The sequence below is a fragment of the Misgurnus anguillicaudatus genome, chromosome 15 (genome assembly GCF_027580225.2).
Source record: "Misgurnus anguillicaudatus chromosome 15, ASM2758022v2, whole genome shotgun sequence".
Classification (NCBI taxonomy): Eukaryota; Metazoa; Chordata; class Actinopteri; order Cypriniformes; family Cobitidae; genus Misgurnus; species Misgurnus anguillicaudatus.
In genome coordinates, this window is record NC_073351.2 from 6,838,842 (window position 1) to 6,857,787 (window position 18,946).

General features: G+C 36.5%; 1 long non-coding RNA gene across 1 annotated transcript; it reads left to right on the forward strand.

Moving 5' to 3' along the window:
- The first annotated feature begins 341 nt into the window (after window positions 1-341).
- On the forward strand, window positions 342-1,374 carry LOC141349680 (uncharacterized). The gene is made up of 2 exons (XR_012357639.1): window positions 342-695; window positions 783-1,374. It is a non-coding gene; the product is annotated as an uncharacterized lncRNA (long non-coding RNA).
- Window positions 1,375-18,946: the final 17,572 nt, after the last annotated feature.

Sequence of the window (18,946 nt, forward strand, 5' to 3'; positions counted from 1 at the left end):
CTGGAATCCACCCATCTCTGTGTTATTATTGAAACAACACATTTTGTGTTACTTTTAACACAACATGTGTTATACTTGAACACAAAATCAAGACAAAATGACTCATAATGTGTTAAAATTACACATACTGTGTTAAAAGCTTACAGCACAATGATGTGTATAAAATTAACACATCCTTTCTAAGAGTGTATACTAAAATCCATGTAAAAAATTACTTCTTAATGTTCTCAGGTCAAATATTTATATGCGATTAAAATGCGATTAATTTAGATTAATTAATTACAAAGCCTCTAATTAATTAGATTAATTTTTTTAATCGAGTCCCGGCCCTACTTTATATGCTTTGATATATTGCAATATATGCATGAAACATACATTTATATATGATACAAAATATATTGCAATCAAGAACAAAAAGGGCACTATATTATATATATATATATATATAAATATATATATAAAATGCTCGAGTAGGAAGCTGAGATTCAAGCGCGAAGAGAGGACAGGATGCGTAACAGACACCAGCAACAAGGAGGCTGATAGATAGGTCCTGACCTATGATCCTGACCCACACTCCTAATCAGTAGGTGGCGGTAATGCCACTAAAAGTTGTTTGCCAACTGCCAGTAAAACTCAAGAAGAAGAAGAAGAAGGCTGATGTCAGCAGGCTCCAAGGAAACTTCAAGTTTTAAAAGGTATATAAGTTTTCAGAGCTGGTGCTTTTCAGTTTTTATTGCATCTCTGAGAGATTTTTGTGAACAACTTGTTGTTCTGCTCCACAGATGCTGTTTTAAAACAGTTTCCTATAAGGCCAAGGAAGCTGATGTCAGAAAATCTATCAACAGTAGAATCTGCGAGCTAATGGCATTAAGACACCAGGTGAAGAGCAAAAGCATGGGTATGTAAGTGGTTTACATCAGTGAAGAACCAAGGTGGACTCCTAACCAGGATAATGGAGTGTTCTTTTGGCAAATGTTTTTTTTTTTTTGCTTTTTCACGGTTCCCAAAACTTCTTGAAAGTTTGTTTATTATTTATTTGTTCATTATTGTCTGTGCATTTTGTTTATTGATATTGTCTTTATTGATATTGTCTTTATATTGTATAATGGCACTGCTGAAATTTTGAAATAATTTAAGTTGCTTCAATTTATATTTTGTATATTTTTTGTTTAATGGCACTCTTTTAAAATGTAATTTATGTAAATGCAATGCAACACATTTATGTAATGTAATGTAAAGCCAATCACATTTCCTTTGACTGACCATATGCAAAACCTCTTGTGGTTTTAATAGGCCTATAGAGCTCTGTACCTCAAATTGGGTTTAGTATCTGTGCCTGATTAAAAGAAAATAAAGGTGGCTTTTGATAGATTACCCATGAGTCTGTGTTAATATGTGGTGTAAATGTTTGTAAATTGCAGGTTGCATATTTAAGTATTTATATATTTTAGATGTTTCATGTACATATACTGTATATATCCCAAATATATTCATACATTGTATGTGCATGTTCTCATATATGTACACATATTGTGCATACATTTACAATAAATATGTACATATATTTCCATCTAGTTTTAAATATATGCAAAATGTATTCCACAATATATCAAACACATATCTACATATATATTTCCATATAGTTGTACATATATTTGAAATATATTCTACCATATAGTAAACATACATGTGACACTATATCTGTACATATATTGTTAATACATGTTCCCATATATGCACATATATTTCACATATTTTCCATCTAATTTTACATATATGTAAAATGTACTCCACAAGATATCGAACACATATCTACATATATATTTCCATATAGTTGTACATATATTTGAAATATATTCTACCATATAGTAAACATAAATGTGACACTATATCTGTACATATATTTTTAATACATATTCCCATATATGCACATATATTTCCCATATTATTTTACATATATTTAAAATGTATTCCACAATATATCGAACACATATCTACATATATTTCATGTATATTTCCATATAATTTTACATATATTTGAAATATATTCTACCATATAGTAAACATATATGTGAAACTATATCTCTACATATATTGTTAATACATTTTCGCATATATATCAAAATACAATATTGCAGATATTTATAAATATAATATTGCATATATTTTTTAATATATAAACACATATATTATATCCATGTACAATATATTAAAAGTGGCAATAATTTGTATATTTTGCAATATACTGCAATATATTACACATATATAGAATATATGTACCATCAATATATTATTCCTTGTATTGCCAATGTATAATATATTGGAAAATGGAAAGTAAAATAATATATTGCAATATATTACAATGTATTTCAAGTAATATATTGGTAAATATATTTTTCTTTCGTAAGGGACAAGCTGATAGGTGACTAACTAGCAGTGGTAAGATATGTTTACCTAAAGCGAATAGAATGTGTGTTTGTCATTTCGTTTTACCTCAGAGTCTAACATTAGGGGAACATAAAGGGAATTATGTTTATTTCTTTTTAATAAATATCTGCTTTAAGTCTTCTATATTGTGCATAAAGTCAGTGGTTGTTTATATATTTGATAAAATACCATGTTATCTAAATACAATGTGTGATGTGTTGAGGTATTTTTTTTTATAAAAAATAACCTGTGTTATAATACATTCATATAATATTTCAGTAATGGCCTAACAATTAAATTAATCTAAGGTTATGGGAACGTTAAAATAACCTAAAAATAACATTAGGGGAATGTTTATTTTCTTAAAGAAAACATTCCTGGCTAACCAAAAACCCTTGGAAAATAGGGGAACGTTTTGGGAACCAAATTGTTAGCTGGGATGGGCAGGAATATTTGGCTTACATGTAAATCCAGGTTGTATCAATATTCTACATTAAACAGTGTATTTTTTATTCAGGCTACTTATATTCATTTCGGGCTTCCAAAAATTAAAGAGTGTCTGCCCAAAGGGCTACCAGGGATTTAAAAATTTAGCGAGCTCAGGTATATAATTGTCATTGTCTTAAAGCTGCTTGTCTTTTGTTTTTATTGAGAATAGTTGCACTTGACTTTACTACTTGACTTATTAAAAATTTGCCTTGTTGTGTACAGTAGAATTCTGATGCATCGCAATGCATCGTAGAATCGAATTGAACTGAATCGTTACCTGGTGAATCGTAATTGAATTGAATTGTGAGGGCAGTGCCAATGCACACCCCTACTGCATAGTGATAGACAAAGGGTTGGGGGTGTGTACGGAAGACCCGTGGCTGGCAGCAAGCCCTGATGGTATCATTGATGACAACCTATTAGAAGTAAAATGCCCAATCACACTCATGGCTTGCAAATCCCTTAACGATGCGCTTACTGCCATAAACTATGATATCAGAGTGGAGGCTGGGCAGTATATTATAAAGGGGTTTATACAGTTAAGGATGCACTGTCTTGGGCTGAAAACATCCAGTCTTGTTATTTGGACCCCAGTATAGCACCTGGAGCTTGATGTGCCTTATGACAATAGTTTTATTACCACAAAGGCTTGTCTCTCCACATCGCAAAGCCTTTATCTCCCAAAATGGACGATGCGTTTAAACTTATTTTTTACAGTCTATGGTTTAAACTTGACACACACATGCAGCCCAACACTGCCTACAAGCCTGGTTCGTGATTTAAAACAAACTAAAATTCCTTTTAACTGGTTTGCTAATTTCGAATGAAATGACATTTAACGCATTTTCTACTCATTTAAAAAATCCCAAATGTATTTCATATTTTGATAATTATGAAGTTGAGTATTGTTTACAAAAAACAAACATGCATACAAATCTTTATTTTTGTTTCCATAAAACAAAAATGATAAGTGTGTCTGCGGTGCACCCCTATCCAAAAAGCACAACCAGTTTTATTAATAATGTTACCCTAAGTGAGAAGTGTTACCAGAATTTGTTATAATTAAGGTGAAAATAAAAGTTCTGTGTGTAATGTAGTATTGTTAATGTTTGAATGGATTTTAAAACATATGGTATCAAAAAAGTCTGAGGTATCAAAATTGACACCGTATCGAAAGATTTTAAACAATACCCAGCCCTACTGACTGCTCTGGTATTGCTCCAACTTCTCTGAAACATTAGTGGGGTTTTTGTGTGTGAACAATGATAAAACATAGTCTGGATGGCATGGGTCCACTGATGGCGCACCTAAAATAAAGCAAGTGACAGGAATAGTCAGTATTGCACTTTGCTAACCATCACACATACTTTTCCTAATCCATAAGTGTTCTGGCTTAACATGGATAGTTGTGTAAAAAATTAATTCTTTCTATGATATCATTAAAAACCCTAGTAGCCTACTACTACAGTACATTTAGATCAAAGTTTATTTGTAGCACTTTACACACTGTTTTAAAGAGCCACACAAATCCAAAATCAAAAATGACCTGTATTGCAGTGTGTCATGTAGCTGTCTATCAATGTAAACAATGTGCAAAGTAGTTAAACCAAAAAGTGCACGATTAATAAAGTTACTGGCTTGAAAAAAAAGGGAGTCGACTCTGAATCAAGTCGTCATAAAGTTTGAATCTCCTGCCTGTCTTTATCCATGTAATACAAACACGTTGAATAATAATCTCCGCCTACAGCCTTGCCTTGGAGAAACGAAAACACTGACCTACCCACAGACACTTTAACTACCCTTACGAAAATTAACCATGGTTTTATTGTGGTAAAAGTGCAGTAACCATGGTTTTTTGGTGTATTGATTACTATGAGCAAAACCATGGTTATACTACAGTAACCATGGTTTTTTGGTTTTAACTGTAGTGAAACCATGGTTAATTTTCGTAAGGGTAGTTAGTGTGTAAACATCATATCACGCTGTGTTTTTAGTTTGTGTTGTTTTCACTACCAAAGGATGAAGATATGAAGAATCAGTGGTTAAAATTACTTTTTCAAGGAGGGATATACTAAATGTTTGGCTCTGAAGAATCAGTGGTTAACCCAATGGGGTCCAAAATCGCGGCACCACGTTTTAAACGTGTTTTCTTCTTATCATAGCAGAATCAACTTAAAATACTCCATCATTAATAATCATACACTAACATGTTTTACATCATTTAAAACTGTGAAGGGTCTTCTTCTAACATTCACCATAACAACAAATCTTTGTTTTTGTTTTTTAAAAAAAAAAATAAACAGGTTGTGCATTCAGACAGATATTTTTTGAATTGTGGTGAGCGTTTAGCTAAAAGCTAATTAGGGGCTGTCCACACGGAGACGCGTATCACTGCATACGTATAAATTTGTTATCGTTTTGGCGTTTCATCCACACGGATCCGGCGTTTTGGGAGACTGAATCCGCTATTTTTTGAAACCGGGTCCTAAAGTGGATAAATCTGAAACCGACACCCTTGCGGTTTCGTCTGAACAGCCAATCCGTATATTTTGTAAAGCGAAAACGTCATCACATCACGTGTCAGAAGCGTTACACGTAACAGCAACAACAATAACGGCGGACTATGTGATTGTGTTTGTGCTACAGAAGCTACTAAAGCCTACTAGCTTTATTACAGCAAAATCTATTGCTTCTATGCAATTGTGGTGACCAAAGAGCGATAATGGACAACACCATACGTTGGTTATGCGCATGCTCACAGTCTTCTTCTCCGTGTATAGTGTATATTTGTGGCAGAATTACAGCGCCCCATACTGGTCCGGCATATATATTACACCGCTTTCAGTCGGTTTCAGTGGTTTCGTGTTTACGGATTCTTTTTTTAGAGCAAGGAAAAAAATGATCGGATAGGGAATGCAGCGGCTTCGTGTGGATATAGCCTTAGTTAGTGGGACATTTGTATATTCTAAAAACAATATAACAGAAATAAAATGACTCATTCTGTGAAATGATTTTTGGTCATACCCACCCCTAGATGGAAACGTAATGTGTGTTCCTTTTCTGTGACTGTTACACACAAATCCAGCAGATGACCTCATCTCTTCAATAATAATGAGTTTATACAACCACAGCAATAAAACGAAACACTTGTGATTGACACAAGCCATAGGATATTGGATTACCATTGATCAGAGGAATTGTCCACTCAGCACTGAGTACAACTCATTATGTTCTTCTGGTTTCTGTGTCATTAAGTCTACCAACCATGAATAATATATAATTAATAATATATCTCTTAAAGGTATAGTGGAAGATTTTCCCGAATTATTTAAATGAACCGCCCCTCAACATTTTTTTAAAAATGCACGCGCCACACTCTCCCTCCTCCCGAGAGGGAACGCCTGTTAAACACGTGCACGAGACAGAGAGAGAGCATACAGGAGCTCAGTTCTTCTCTTCGCTCTGTTTACAAGTTGCTGTCGGCATGTTTACCATGTATGTGCGGTTCGTGACTTGTGCCAGGGCTAGCATCGCTAATCATAGCTTACATCAACTTTTACTAGCAGTGATTTTAAATTGATTTCTCCAAATAGCATGACAAAATGTACCTTTCCAGTAGAAAGTTCGCGTGGGAAGCCCAACCTGTCCTATTAGCTCACGCCAGCAAGTGAAATAGTCTCCCATAAACACTCTGGTCTTGTTTCTTTCGTCATAGTCCTTTCTCTTCTTGTCATACAATTCGTAGACACTTTTTCTCTTGCGACCCTCAGACATTTTGAAAAAGAAAACCACAGTGAGAACGCAACCTTCAATGAATGGTTGAAACCGTAGCACAACACACATACACGTGAAAGTGCGCATGTGCAGAAAGCGAACCTAGAGGCGAGCACGTACAACAGTTATACATCAACATATAATCAGAATGATTGACATCTGGGATGACCAATAATATAGGTGATCCACCCGGAAAACGAAAATCTTCCGCTATACCTTTAACAGTCAAATAAATAAACCAGCTGGGAATAAAAAAGTTGTGTGGAAGCACTAAGGTGAACTTAAGTGTAAATATGAATCACAAGGCTGGATTTAACTATTTCACCCATCTAAAACTATGACTAGGCATTGCTAAGCTCAGTGTAGAAAAGTGCGTCCCCGCTTCTACAGCAGTAATAGATGTCATGTGTGTTACCATGGTTACAAAGTACCATTATAAAATTGGTTACAAAGTTACCAGCAAATAGATAACAAATGAGAGCTGCACATCCTCTCAAAACTTTGCCAGTGTGTATTACCTCAAGATGCACGTGTCATATGCAGACCCATAATATTTGACACAACGTGCACATGTGTTTCCAGGCAGCTGAAAAGAGAGTGCTTATAAATCTATATATCCATCATGATGCTTTTTAAAAACAAGCTGGTAAGCAGTGCTGGCAACGTTACTTTAAAAAAAGTAATTATAGTAACAAGTTACTTCTCAAAAATATTAACTGAGTTAGAAAGATTATAAAAGTAACTAATTACCAGGCAAAGTAACTATTGCGTTACTTAGAAAAAAGTTCAAATATTTCATAACTTGGATGCCCCCAATATTAAATTTGTAAATGAATGAATTGGACACTAAAGAGAAACCACTAATTTTGTAGCAGCATGTGATGATGTGAGGTGCATTATTAGATCAGAATTACAAGCATAGACAGACTCTTTCTTACTCGGCATAAGTTGCACAGTACATAAACATTCTTGCCTTTCACCTCAACGATGGAAAAGTAGTGCTTATTACTTTGTGTTTGCGACTGCACACATTTTCAGGTCTGCTGAAACTGCTAACACAAGCCTTATCCAGGTACTACAAGTCACTGTGACTAGTGCAAATTAATGACATTTAAAAAATAATAATAATACGTTAAAATAATTTGATTGTAAATGGGCAAGACTTATTTCAAATCATAGTTTGTGTTCCTGTAGTTATTACTGTGGCTGTAACTGTACTAAATAGAAAACTTGTACATCCAACTATTCCTAACAAAGTCTCTGATATTTTGTAAAGAGCGATTAGCCAATGCAGGATGCTCAGCATTCTTGCACTGCTGGCAATAAATTTTAGTGGCAAGTTTTCCCTGTGTAATTACTGCTGTGATTTTAGTTTGTAGACCATTGCTGTTTTTGTTCTTTTCTTTTTTTTCTTTGTTCTTCTTTTCAGCAGGATTTTCTGGAACGACTATAAAAGAGAAAAACAGATTCCTAGAATAAACAATGATGACTAGAACTCATCTTTCTATCCAACCAGTCTAATAATTATCTTTAGTCTTGCCCAGTGGTTCCCAAACTAGGGTACGTGTACCCCTGGGGAGGTGAAAATAGGGGGTACGCGAATAAAATGATGAGTAGTTCATTTAATTCTACCTTAAAATAATATTAAAATCGGGTATGTATTTCTATATGCCAAAATGTTGTAAATCCAGTGCATTTAATCAGATTACCTCATCATTTGCAGTGAAAAATGACTGTAACCATAGAAGCTGCATGCATATGACAGCCTAATCTGCTGCCTCAAATCATGCTGAATTACTGTCGTTCTCGATAATGCACCTTTGTACCAGTGGGGATTTAGCACTTAATCACACGAAGAACAAATAACAGACACAGATAGAGGATGGATAACGACTTAAGGCTCAAACTGTCTTCAATAAAAAAAAACATACCTTGTGTGAGCTCTTGTATTTAATGATAATAATGAGCAAGAATGCATCACTCGCCATCCAGCATCCAATTTCTAAAAGAGGTCATTCTTGAACAATGGAAAAAGATGGATGTTGCAAAATGTCATCAGCTTTTCCATTCCATGCCTAGAATAATACAGGTTTATTATCAGTAATAAACTTAATCAAGGTAATCATTCACGCATGCACACACACCAGAGGTTGTGTTAGACTTTTTCACTTGTAAAAAATTCTGCCATCAATTATTATCCGTCATTTCATGTTTTAATGATAATAATTGTTTTTCATTGTTTACTATTAAAGCAACACCAAAGAGTTTTTTTTACCTTAAAATAACGTTTCCAAAAAAGTTTCAGTGGTTCATCCACACAAAACAGGGTGAATGGCACTTTCACATTCGCTTTGCAGCCCTCTATCGGCCAAAACCGCACTAAAGAAGTTTCCAACCGTCGGGTAGTGGTCCTGTAGTTTTAGTGAAAACTACAAAAACTTGCTTTACGGCAGACCTACAATCCAATCAGAGCCAGCTATGCTGCAGTATTTACGACAGTGGTAATGAACAATTACGCTTCTAACCTGTAGGGGGAGCAAACAGCCAGAGTTCTTTAGTGTTGCTTTAAGGTTTTGGTGTCACATGTTTATTTATACACAAGCATAAACTAGAGTAAACACCATGATGACTAGATCTCATCTTACTATTCTTTCAACCAGTCTAATAATTATCTTTGGTCTAGAATTGTTAGAATGATTGCTATTCTTGACTAAAGTGTTGAGTGGCTGTTTTGGCCCGCTTTTTAATAGGGAAGCAGGTTTTTACCATTCTTTTAAGATTAATGTTTAATTGCTTTCCCACCATGGGATGTTAATACTTTATGTATACATCGATCAGGAATATACATAATACCACTGCAGACCAGAAACACCCCACAAGAGCTGGAGTTTTGGAGATGAACTGACCCAATCGTCTAGCCATCACAGTTTGGCAGTTGTCAAACTTACAAATTTTTCATAATTCTAACAATCAACTTTCTAGACAAAATTTTCACTTCCTGACGAATATATTCCACCCACTAATAGGTGCCATGGAGAAGAGATAATCAGTGTTATTCACTTTACCTGTCAGTGGTCAAATTGTTATGATCAGTGTACATAGTGATGCATCATATGGTAAACTGTACTTTAATGATTTGCCAATGTATGTTTATGCACTCTTACCAATTTCACTTTGTGTTAGTTGATCTGTCTCCTTAGCACTGTCATATCACTTGGATTAGAATCAGTTAAGTCTAGGTTTTCTAACAAAAAACAAACAATTTGAGTCTTAAGGTAAAAAGCAAATGTTAGGAGCAAATAAAAGTATCAAATAATAACCATTCTGTAAACTATTACTTTGGTAAAGACATATTGTCTGTATGTATCTTAGCCTATACACTTGATAACCTTTACAATAAAATATACTATAAACCATACAGTAAAATTACAAAAATCTAATTTTAACATTTATAGACTTCCCTTCAATGTCAATTTCTTCAAGTGATTTGCCTTGAAGACTTCTAAGAGAAACTTTCTCTATGGCAAGTAGAAGTTTAGAAATTTTGCCAGCTGGGTTGTAGCCTATGGAAGCCTGTAATATTCCCTGTGGACACGTATATCATGGCCCAATAAGTCTGCTACTTGATCCAACTCATGTTTTTCTAAGTTCAGGACCTGTGACAATGTTCCAACATGCTTGTGCAGCTGTGTTGACCGGAGGAGCTTAGGGTTCTGGGCACCGCACTCATCTGCGTAAATCCGTAGACTGTCTTGACCTCGATACGAAGTCAAACATCTGGGTCTTGCAAAAAGAAATGTATTGTCTTGTGGAACTCCACACTCATTAGAAGTGTTAAAGCATCAACCATGTCTGGTGATAGGAAAACTGCTACTTTACGCCCCCTTTTCACCCTAATTTCAACTCAACTGAAGTGTGTGCAAAGTTTTTGCTCAAATGCTGCAAGGCCAACAGCAACATCTTTGTAAAGAGGAGTGAAATCACTCTGGACAGCAGCAGAGATGTCAGCATCTTTCATTGGTGTTAGGAGTTTCCAAACACTCTATGGCATTTGTTGACAGAGAACTGAATCCGACATTGTCACTAAACCCAATACCTTATTTCTTCCTGGTTGTTCCTGATCCACTGACTTAGAAGGACGGTTCAGTACATGTCTCCACAGATCTCTGTGTTGGAACATTGCATGGCAACACATGCAATTCGCATAATCATTTGGATTGTAATTTTTCTTCAGTTTACAATTGAGTTTTATCTGCCTCGATCCACTCCCTAGCCCTAGCAACATCCATATTTGTGTTTTTATGAATTTTTAAGTGTCTTGTGAATTTTGATTGGGGCTTTCCACAAATATAACAGTAATTCTTATGTACTGAAGAGGATATTTCAGAGGATGGTATTGATGGATCCTCCCCACATTCTGTGGTATGCTCATCCCCTATATTTTTCAACCCCTACTTTGTTATAAACTTTGAATACCTGCTCGCCTTTCTTGCATGACTTTATCAGCTGTGCAGACTGCATCTTCAGGTAGTGAATTTTTAACTAAGACGCTTTCTTGGCAGTCTACGTTGGAGAGTGGTTTAGGGCACTCTAGTTCTGAAGACACCACGGTCCGATTCCGAATCCTCTAAAAAACTAATGGGGACATAGTCCTTTTCTGAGTCCTCATTAAATAATTCTTCTTTAGAATTCTATAAAAGAAAACAAATATTAACAAAAATATAAAAATGTACAAACTTAAAAAGTGTAATTAGTGAACTATTCTTTTAAAGATTACTTGATAAAATTCACTTACTGATCTAAATGAGTCAGGGTAAGGCGTCACATTCTTCTTGTAGCAAGATTTTTGCCAGAAACATGAGCAAACTAGACAGAATAGTAAATATAAGTTTTGCTCCTGAGATTTGCTCTAAATTAGATGGTATCTACCAAAAGGGTTGGGACATTAATAAACCAATAGAGATTGGTAACACATTACCATACACATTAGACTATCTTTTACTAGTCAAAACATAGTACTTACTCTTACACTTTACACCAATCCATTTAAATGCAGAATAAGGCCCACTACAGCTGGCACATTTATCCAAGCTTGATACGGCTGAAAGAATGATGTCATGTTTGCATATCTGTTGGAAAAATAATAATAATATTAAATTCCATTAAAATATAAAATTAAATGAATCTAAACCCATCTAAAGTGAAATAAACTTCAAAAAGATGTTAGAAGTTTAACTAAAATGTTTGGGGTTTAAATTAATTAAATATCATAACTAATGTAGGTTTTATCAGTAAATATAATGTTTTATTAGTAAATATGAATTGGCCAGTCTGACTGTAGTAACCTAAACCTGGATCTTCACCCAACCCCCACAAAATGCCATAAACAGTAAATATGAGGATTCATGGATAAGTAACACAATTCATGGTCCAATAAGGGAAACGCCTGTTTTACACTGCATGTTGTAAGTAGTGTATTGATGATGTGGGAACATAAAGGGTTTAATCACTATAGGAGAAAGTGATTGACGTATGATGCAATTATTTTTCCTTTATTCATTTTTGTGAATGGCAAATAAAATGTATAGCTTGAAGCACTTCTTTTTTACTGTTGTTGATGTATGACTTCTGTATGGATGACTAAACTCACTTTGTTAACTGTAATCCCAAGTTTATTTTGAATTGACTGAGTGAAAAGTGCCATTTTTCCCTATTAACGCAATATGAGCTGGATGGAAAAAGCTGGCTGAGATTTTAGAGGAAAAATGTCATCGCAACGTAAGCACATACCTCAATCAGCATGAGCAGTGCAATAAAAATAGACTTGGCTCTGAAATAATATCAGCACTGCTGCTTAAGCATGCTATGTGATTGCTCTTAGATGCCAATAAAATATGTGTTGCTTACGCATTGCTTACACATGCGGTGTTGAAATCTCGGTAACTCTCTGAAGGACAGTGGCTCCTGGAGCAGGATTCCTTTACCCTTATAAATACGATTATAGGTTAAACACACTTCACAATTACCATCTGTGATGTTTACGCCCATCTCCACAGATGAGTGAGGCAGGTTCTTCAGCCTCCGAAGTTACCTGTGTAGATTAACAACAAAGTATTAACAAATTAAATTCTCAACATGATTGATAAACCATTTTAATAGAAACAGGTGTGTTTGAATGAGAATATATAGAATAAATGGATTCACTTTCACTTTCATCATCAACGAACACCACAATCCCCTCGGTGAGTAGCACAGTTTTGAAAATGAACGTTAAGTGTTGTTCTAATGACATGTTTGTGCATGGCCATTGACTTCCATTCTGAAGCAGTCAAGAGACAAATGAGTCAAAAAGTCAAGACATGACCCATTGTCAAAATTTCAGTGTCCATTACTCCCAAAAGTGCTATTGCGCCATAAAATATAGTTCCTCTTTTAAATCCGCTTAGAAAAGCGCTACGTTTTATTTTGTACCACCAAACCCGCTCGTACAACCACCCGTCTCAAACAGGAAAAACGTTGATGTGCTTGGTCACTTCTAACTTTATCTCTGATTGGTACCATTGCTATCGAAGTGTCGCAGCGCGCTCCAGCGCTTACGTGCAGGCACACAGATGATAGAGGGATGTATCAACTCTTCTTAGTTAAGGTAATAACATAGTTTAATATTGAAAATGAGTAGACTATTCCTTTAAGTCGATCGGATCACAAGTGGACGAGAGAGACACATCACGTTTACACCTGGTATTTAAAGCAACACTATGTAGTTTTTTTACCTTTAAATAATGTCTCTAAAAATATTTCAGTGATAGAACAACTTTTAACTGGACAAATTGTACTGTTGCTGCAACCTGAGCAGCCTCCTAGCTGCTACAAGTACACTCTGAAAGTGGCAGTGGAGGGTAGAGCACACAGCCCTGCCCCTCCCCCTGCCTGCAGAAGAGTGTCTGATACCAGGCACTCTTGCGCTTTTCAACCACATGGGGGAGCTGTAGATCATTTTTACATGGAAACTACATAGTGTTGCTTTAAATCCGTGTCTTTTGTCCACTTTCTACCGCTTCTGTACTGAATACTATTAGGGGGTGGTCTGTGAGGCTGTGTGGGTAAGTCTCTCTGCTGCCATTTAAACGCGAGCGGGAGTAATGACAATGCGCTGACACAAAAGACAGATCAGGTTACTTTTTGATATTAAACATATTAAACAAAGTCTCGCCTTTCAAATCCTCTCTTCCTTCTAGTTAATTTATAGCATAAAATAAAAAAGAATGTTGTTTTAGGCGTCAGTACCTGCTTTTTAAGTTCAAATCCTCCAATGTTAATCTAAATCTCCTGACTGCTTTGGATGGCGTAGTATGATTGGTCAGATCACCTGTTTCATCAATTGTTTTAAACTACGGGTTAGAGGGAGATGCTTCCTACCAAGTCTAAATAAGGGGGTCGTTGGGTGGCTCATAGTTGGCTTACTTTTGGGAAATTTTTGTTATGCATCTTCCACCAATCCAGGGGTTCTGTTTCACTGTCTGCATCTGGAGCCATGAGGTAGTGTTCCAGCTCCCCCTCCACTACCTGCATGTCAGTGAGTCCTGTCTTGCTGGGGGATGGCCTCTTAAAAAAACTGCCAAGTGACTTCCTCTGCTTCTTGGCAGGAGGAGCTGCAGCAGCTCCCCCCTGTGCCTCCTCTGTTCTGTATGAAGCCTGTGAAGTAGATGGGCCTGGGTCTCCTTCCATATTCAGAATCTCAGACACTGCTCTTGTTTTGATTGCCACAATCTTGTCTGGCCTGATATATCGAGTCTTGAAGCGTGGATCAACTAAGGATGCCATATCAAGCAGTTCGTCTGTTATCTCATCATCATACTTCTCAGTGAGATATTCTGTGACCATTGTCTTTATGTCCTTTGTGAGCTGTGTGTCATCATCAGAATGTTTCAGGACCTCTGTTCTGAAGAGGTGCAACACAGGCTTAAGGTAGGACACACTCACATAAGATTCACCAGACAGGGAATCTGTGAACTCAAGAAGTGGTTTCAAGGCTTCATTTATTGACTCTAAAACATCAATGTCCTGCCAGGTGGGCAACAAGTGTCTGGTTTTCTTGTCAGCAGTGAGAACCTGACTGATAGCCTTGTGCTGCTCAATCACCCTTGCCACCATCTTTTGACGTGAACCCCACCTGGTAGGTGATTCTGTCACCATCTTGTGTCTGGGCAGTTTAAGTTCTTCCTGAGCAGTCGCAAAGTCTCTCTTTTTTTTCCAAGAGAAAGAGAAGGCAGACAATTTTTTTTACACAGCCCAACAGCACGTTCCACTCTCTTGTCCTTCCCCGCTCTCTCTGAGAAGGAAAAAAATATATTTTTTTAAGTGTATACATGGTCATAACAATTTTAAATCTGAGACAAACAGACTAAAATGTATTGATTTTATTATTTTACAATTATTTGGTTTTTTATCAGCATCATTACATTACTATCACATGAAATATTTAGGCTAAATTATGAATTTTCAAATATTGTTATCATGCATCAGTTTCAGGCTTGTAATCACTAACGTTTAAGAACAAATGACTAATAAAATATTTAATTGTTTTAAAAATGATTTATCATCGTCATAGTCATAATTATCTGTTTTGTTATTACATGGAAAACAGAGACTAAAACTTACCAATAGCCAAGTGTAGTCAATGTCCAAAACACTGAAGTCGTGTCCATTTGTTGAGTGATGCAGCTTTTACCATGTTTGTACCACCATCAGTTGTGATACATAGTTGTCTGCTTTCACTCAGCCCCCAGGAGGCGAGTGCTTCAATCATTCCTTGTGCAATAACTTCACCCGTATGGTCTTCAGGACAGTAAGCAGTTTGAAGACATTTGCTCTGAAGATTCCAGTCTTCGTCAACAAAAAGAACTGTGAGGCTCAGATAAGGCTCCGATGTGTGACTGGACTAGGGATGCTCATTCCGGTTAATTTTCCCGACCGACAACTGCCGCTCGTTATCCGAGTATTAACCGTTAACTGATAAGATTATAATATTTAATTGGCATTAAAAAAAAATAACATTGGAGAGTGTTTTTATGTTTTTATCATGGGTTTATTGTAACGTGCAAACAGCAGCATACAGAACAGATTAACAACAGAACCTTCAAATATTTTTTTACAGCAAATAAAACTGTAAATTTTCTGACAGTGACATTTCTGACAGTGACAATAGAAGAAAAACTGAATTAAATAATATAAATAATATAAATAAAAACAAAATAGGCCTACCCTAAATATTCTTTTGACTTAAATAATTAGCAAATTAAAATGACACAAAGAAAACTGAATCCGTCTGAAAACCGTCTTTTTTTCCTGTCAGACAAAGTTTTTTCATAAAATAAAAATAGCAGGCCTACCTCAACACGCACCTTTTCTAGTTTTTATTTTAAAAAAGTAACATGTCTACATGCTGTGGGGTTAATCTGGAGCGCAGCCTGTCGACAGTCAGACCCGCGGCAGAAAACACTCTCTCCGATGCAGGGGCGTGTCTAGAGGGGGGCATGGGGTGGCACCGCTCCCCAGGAATATGATTGGCCCCCCCTGGTGCCCCCCCTCCAATCTCATTGGGCTAGGTAAATTTACTGTCAACCTGAAAATGGCCACCGCACCACTGGACCAAAGCGCTGTCAATCACTGTTTGATTTGAGACTCGCACGAACGCGAAGAAGCAGCGAGCACAGTTGTGCGTTTTTAAAACAAGAGGATTGGAAAGAGACACCACGTCCACGACGACACCCACCGCACCATTGGACCAGACCGCTGTCAATCACTGTTTGATTTGAGACTCGCGAACGCGATGAAGAAGCGAGCACAGTTGCGCGTTTTTAAAACAGGAGGATTGGAAAGAGACACCACAACACCCACCGCACCATTAGACCACCAAAGCGCTGTCAATCACTGTTTGATTTGAGAGTCTCGCGCAAGCCGCGAGCGCGCTGAAGAAGCGAGCACAGTTGTGCGTTTTTAAAACAAGAGGATTGGAAAGAGACACCACAACACCCACCGCACCATTGGACCAGAGCGCTGTCAATCACTGTTTGATTTGGTTGATCACACACCACACATATAAAGTAGATAAATATTACTTTACCTTTTGTTTTAAAGACTAAAGAAAGGCAGTTAGTCACAATAATATTTTCCCAAATGGTCCTGATATGTGAGAATGTTAACTAATACCAGCTACATGCAACTCTGTGTAAGATAGCCTACATAAAGGAATAGTTCACTTAATTTAAATGGTCATTTACTCACCCTAAACTTGTTTCAAACCTGTATGAGTTTCTTTCTTCTGCTGAACACAAAAAATAAAAGAGTTAAGAATTCGGTAACCAAAATCAGTTGATGGACCCCATTAACTTTTATAGTAGGAAAAAAATAACATGGCAGTCAGTTGGGTTCATCATTTTTCTGGCTACTAAAATTCTTCAAAATATTTTATTTTGTGTTTAGCAGAAGAAAAACTCATACAGGTTTAAAATAATTTTAGGATGAGTAAATTATGACAATTTATTTAAAGTTAACTATTCCTATTATTAAATGGGTTTTTGTTTATTTTAGGCAGAATTTAGTAAAACAAATAAAGAGTTAAGAATGAAAAGAAGACAAAGTCAGACACAGCAACAGGACATCCAAGGTTTCTTTAAGAAGAAAACATGTCAGGGACAGTCAGATGCAGGGCAGTCCAGTACAGGTCAGAGCCAAAATTCCACCAGGCAGGGCCAACAAATAAGCAAGCATGGAGCTGCAAGCACAGTAAATAGCCAGCCTAAGAGGACCAGTGAGGGCTACATCAGCAGCCACCCATCTGCAGCAACAGGTGAAAGTCAGAACATGAACCTTTAATGCATTCTTAATTTTTACCTTTGCAACCAGTTCAAATGATACCACTTCATATATAAATATTTAACATGGTATTCTTTTATTTATGTTTTAGATCTACAAGGTGATGAAAGCTCTCAAACCTCTGAGGGAGAAGAGACCAGCCCCTTATCAGGCTTCGCAGCAGAAGTGGATCAGATTCCAGCGGTGATAGTGACAGAGAGCACCAACCAGTCCAATCTGGATCAGAATTTGCTGTTCCTCTTGGACCTCAAGGTATATTGACAAATGTCATCTTCAAGTGTTTTAGGCCATTTCACTAGTATGAACATTGTTAATTTTGAAATGACAGGGAATAATCTTTGCTTTATCAATATGTCTATTTATTTAGATATTTCGCAATCTAGAGCGGTTGGTCCTGTACAGCCTAATTTAGCAATGTTTCCTAGAACACAGCAAGGGAAAAAAAGCAGGGCATTTAATTCTACATGGTATAAAAACTATCCATGGATAGAATATTCACAAAGCCAGAACTCGGCCCATTGTTTTGTATGCAGACATTTTTCACTTCCTTCTGCCCCTCAATCTGCCTTCACTTCAAGCTCTGGTTATGCAAACTGGAAAAAAGCACTATATAAGGACGGTGGGTTTGCAATGCATTCCAAATCAGAGCACCATGTAAATGCAATGTTGGCATGGTCTGACTACAAAAGGGGAGCTGAGAGCAACACATCTTTGTTGAAATCAATTAAAAAAGACTACCTAAAAAGAGTCAAAGAGAATCAGGACTATATAAAAACTGTTGCAGATGTTCTCCTGCTTACTGCTACACAATATATTCCCCAAAGAGGCCATCGTGAGTCAGAGGAGTCTGAGAATAGGGGGAACTTTCTGGCCATATTGGAGCAAATAGCAAAACATGACCCAATAGTGAAGAAAAAACTGTCCAGCGGAAATGCTAAGTACACAAGTAATACCACACAAAAAGAAATCCTGGAGTGTTTGGCAGAGATGGTTCGACAAAATATCATCAAAGAAGTCAAAGAAAATGAGTCATTCAGTATACTAGTTGATGAAACTAAGGACATGAAAAAAAAGAACAAATTTCCCTGGTTTTGAGATATTATTATAAGGGTGCAGGACATGAGAGTTTTTTACATTTTCAAAAGGCTGATAGATTAAATGCTGAAGGGTTGACAGAGAAGATCATCAATTGTCTTGAGGGATATGGATTGGATTACAGAAGCCATCTTGTAGGCCAGGGATATGATGGAGCTTCTGTAATGAGTGGAAAACATACAGGTGTTTCTGCTCGCATAAAGGCAGTGGCAAAACATGCGTTCTACAACGTATGTGCATTGCAATGCACATTGTCTGAACTTAGCTTTAGTTGACACAGTCA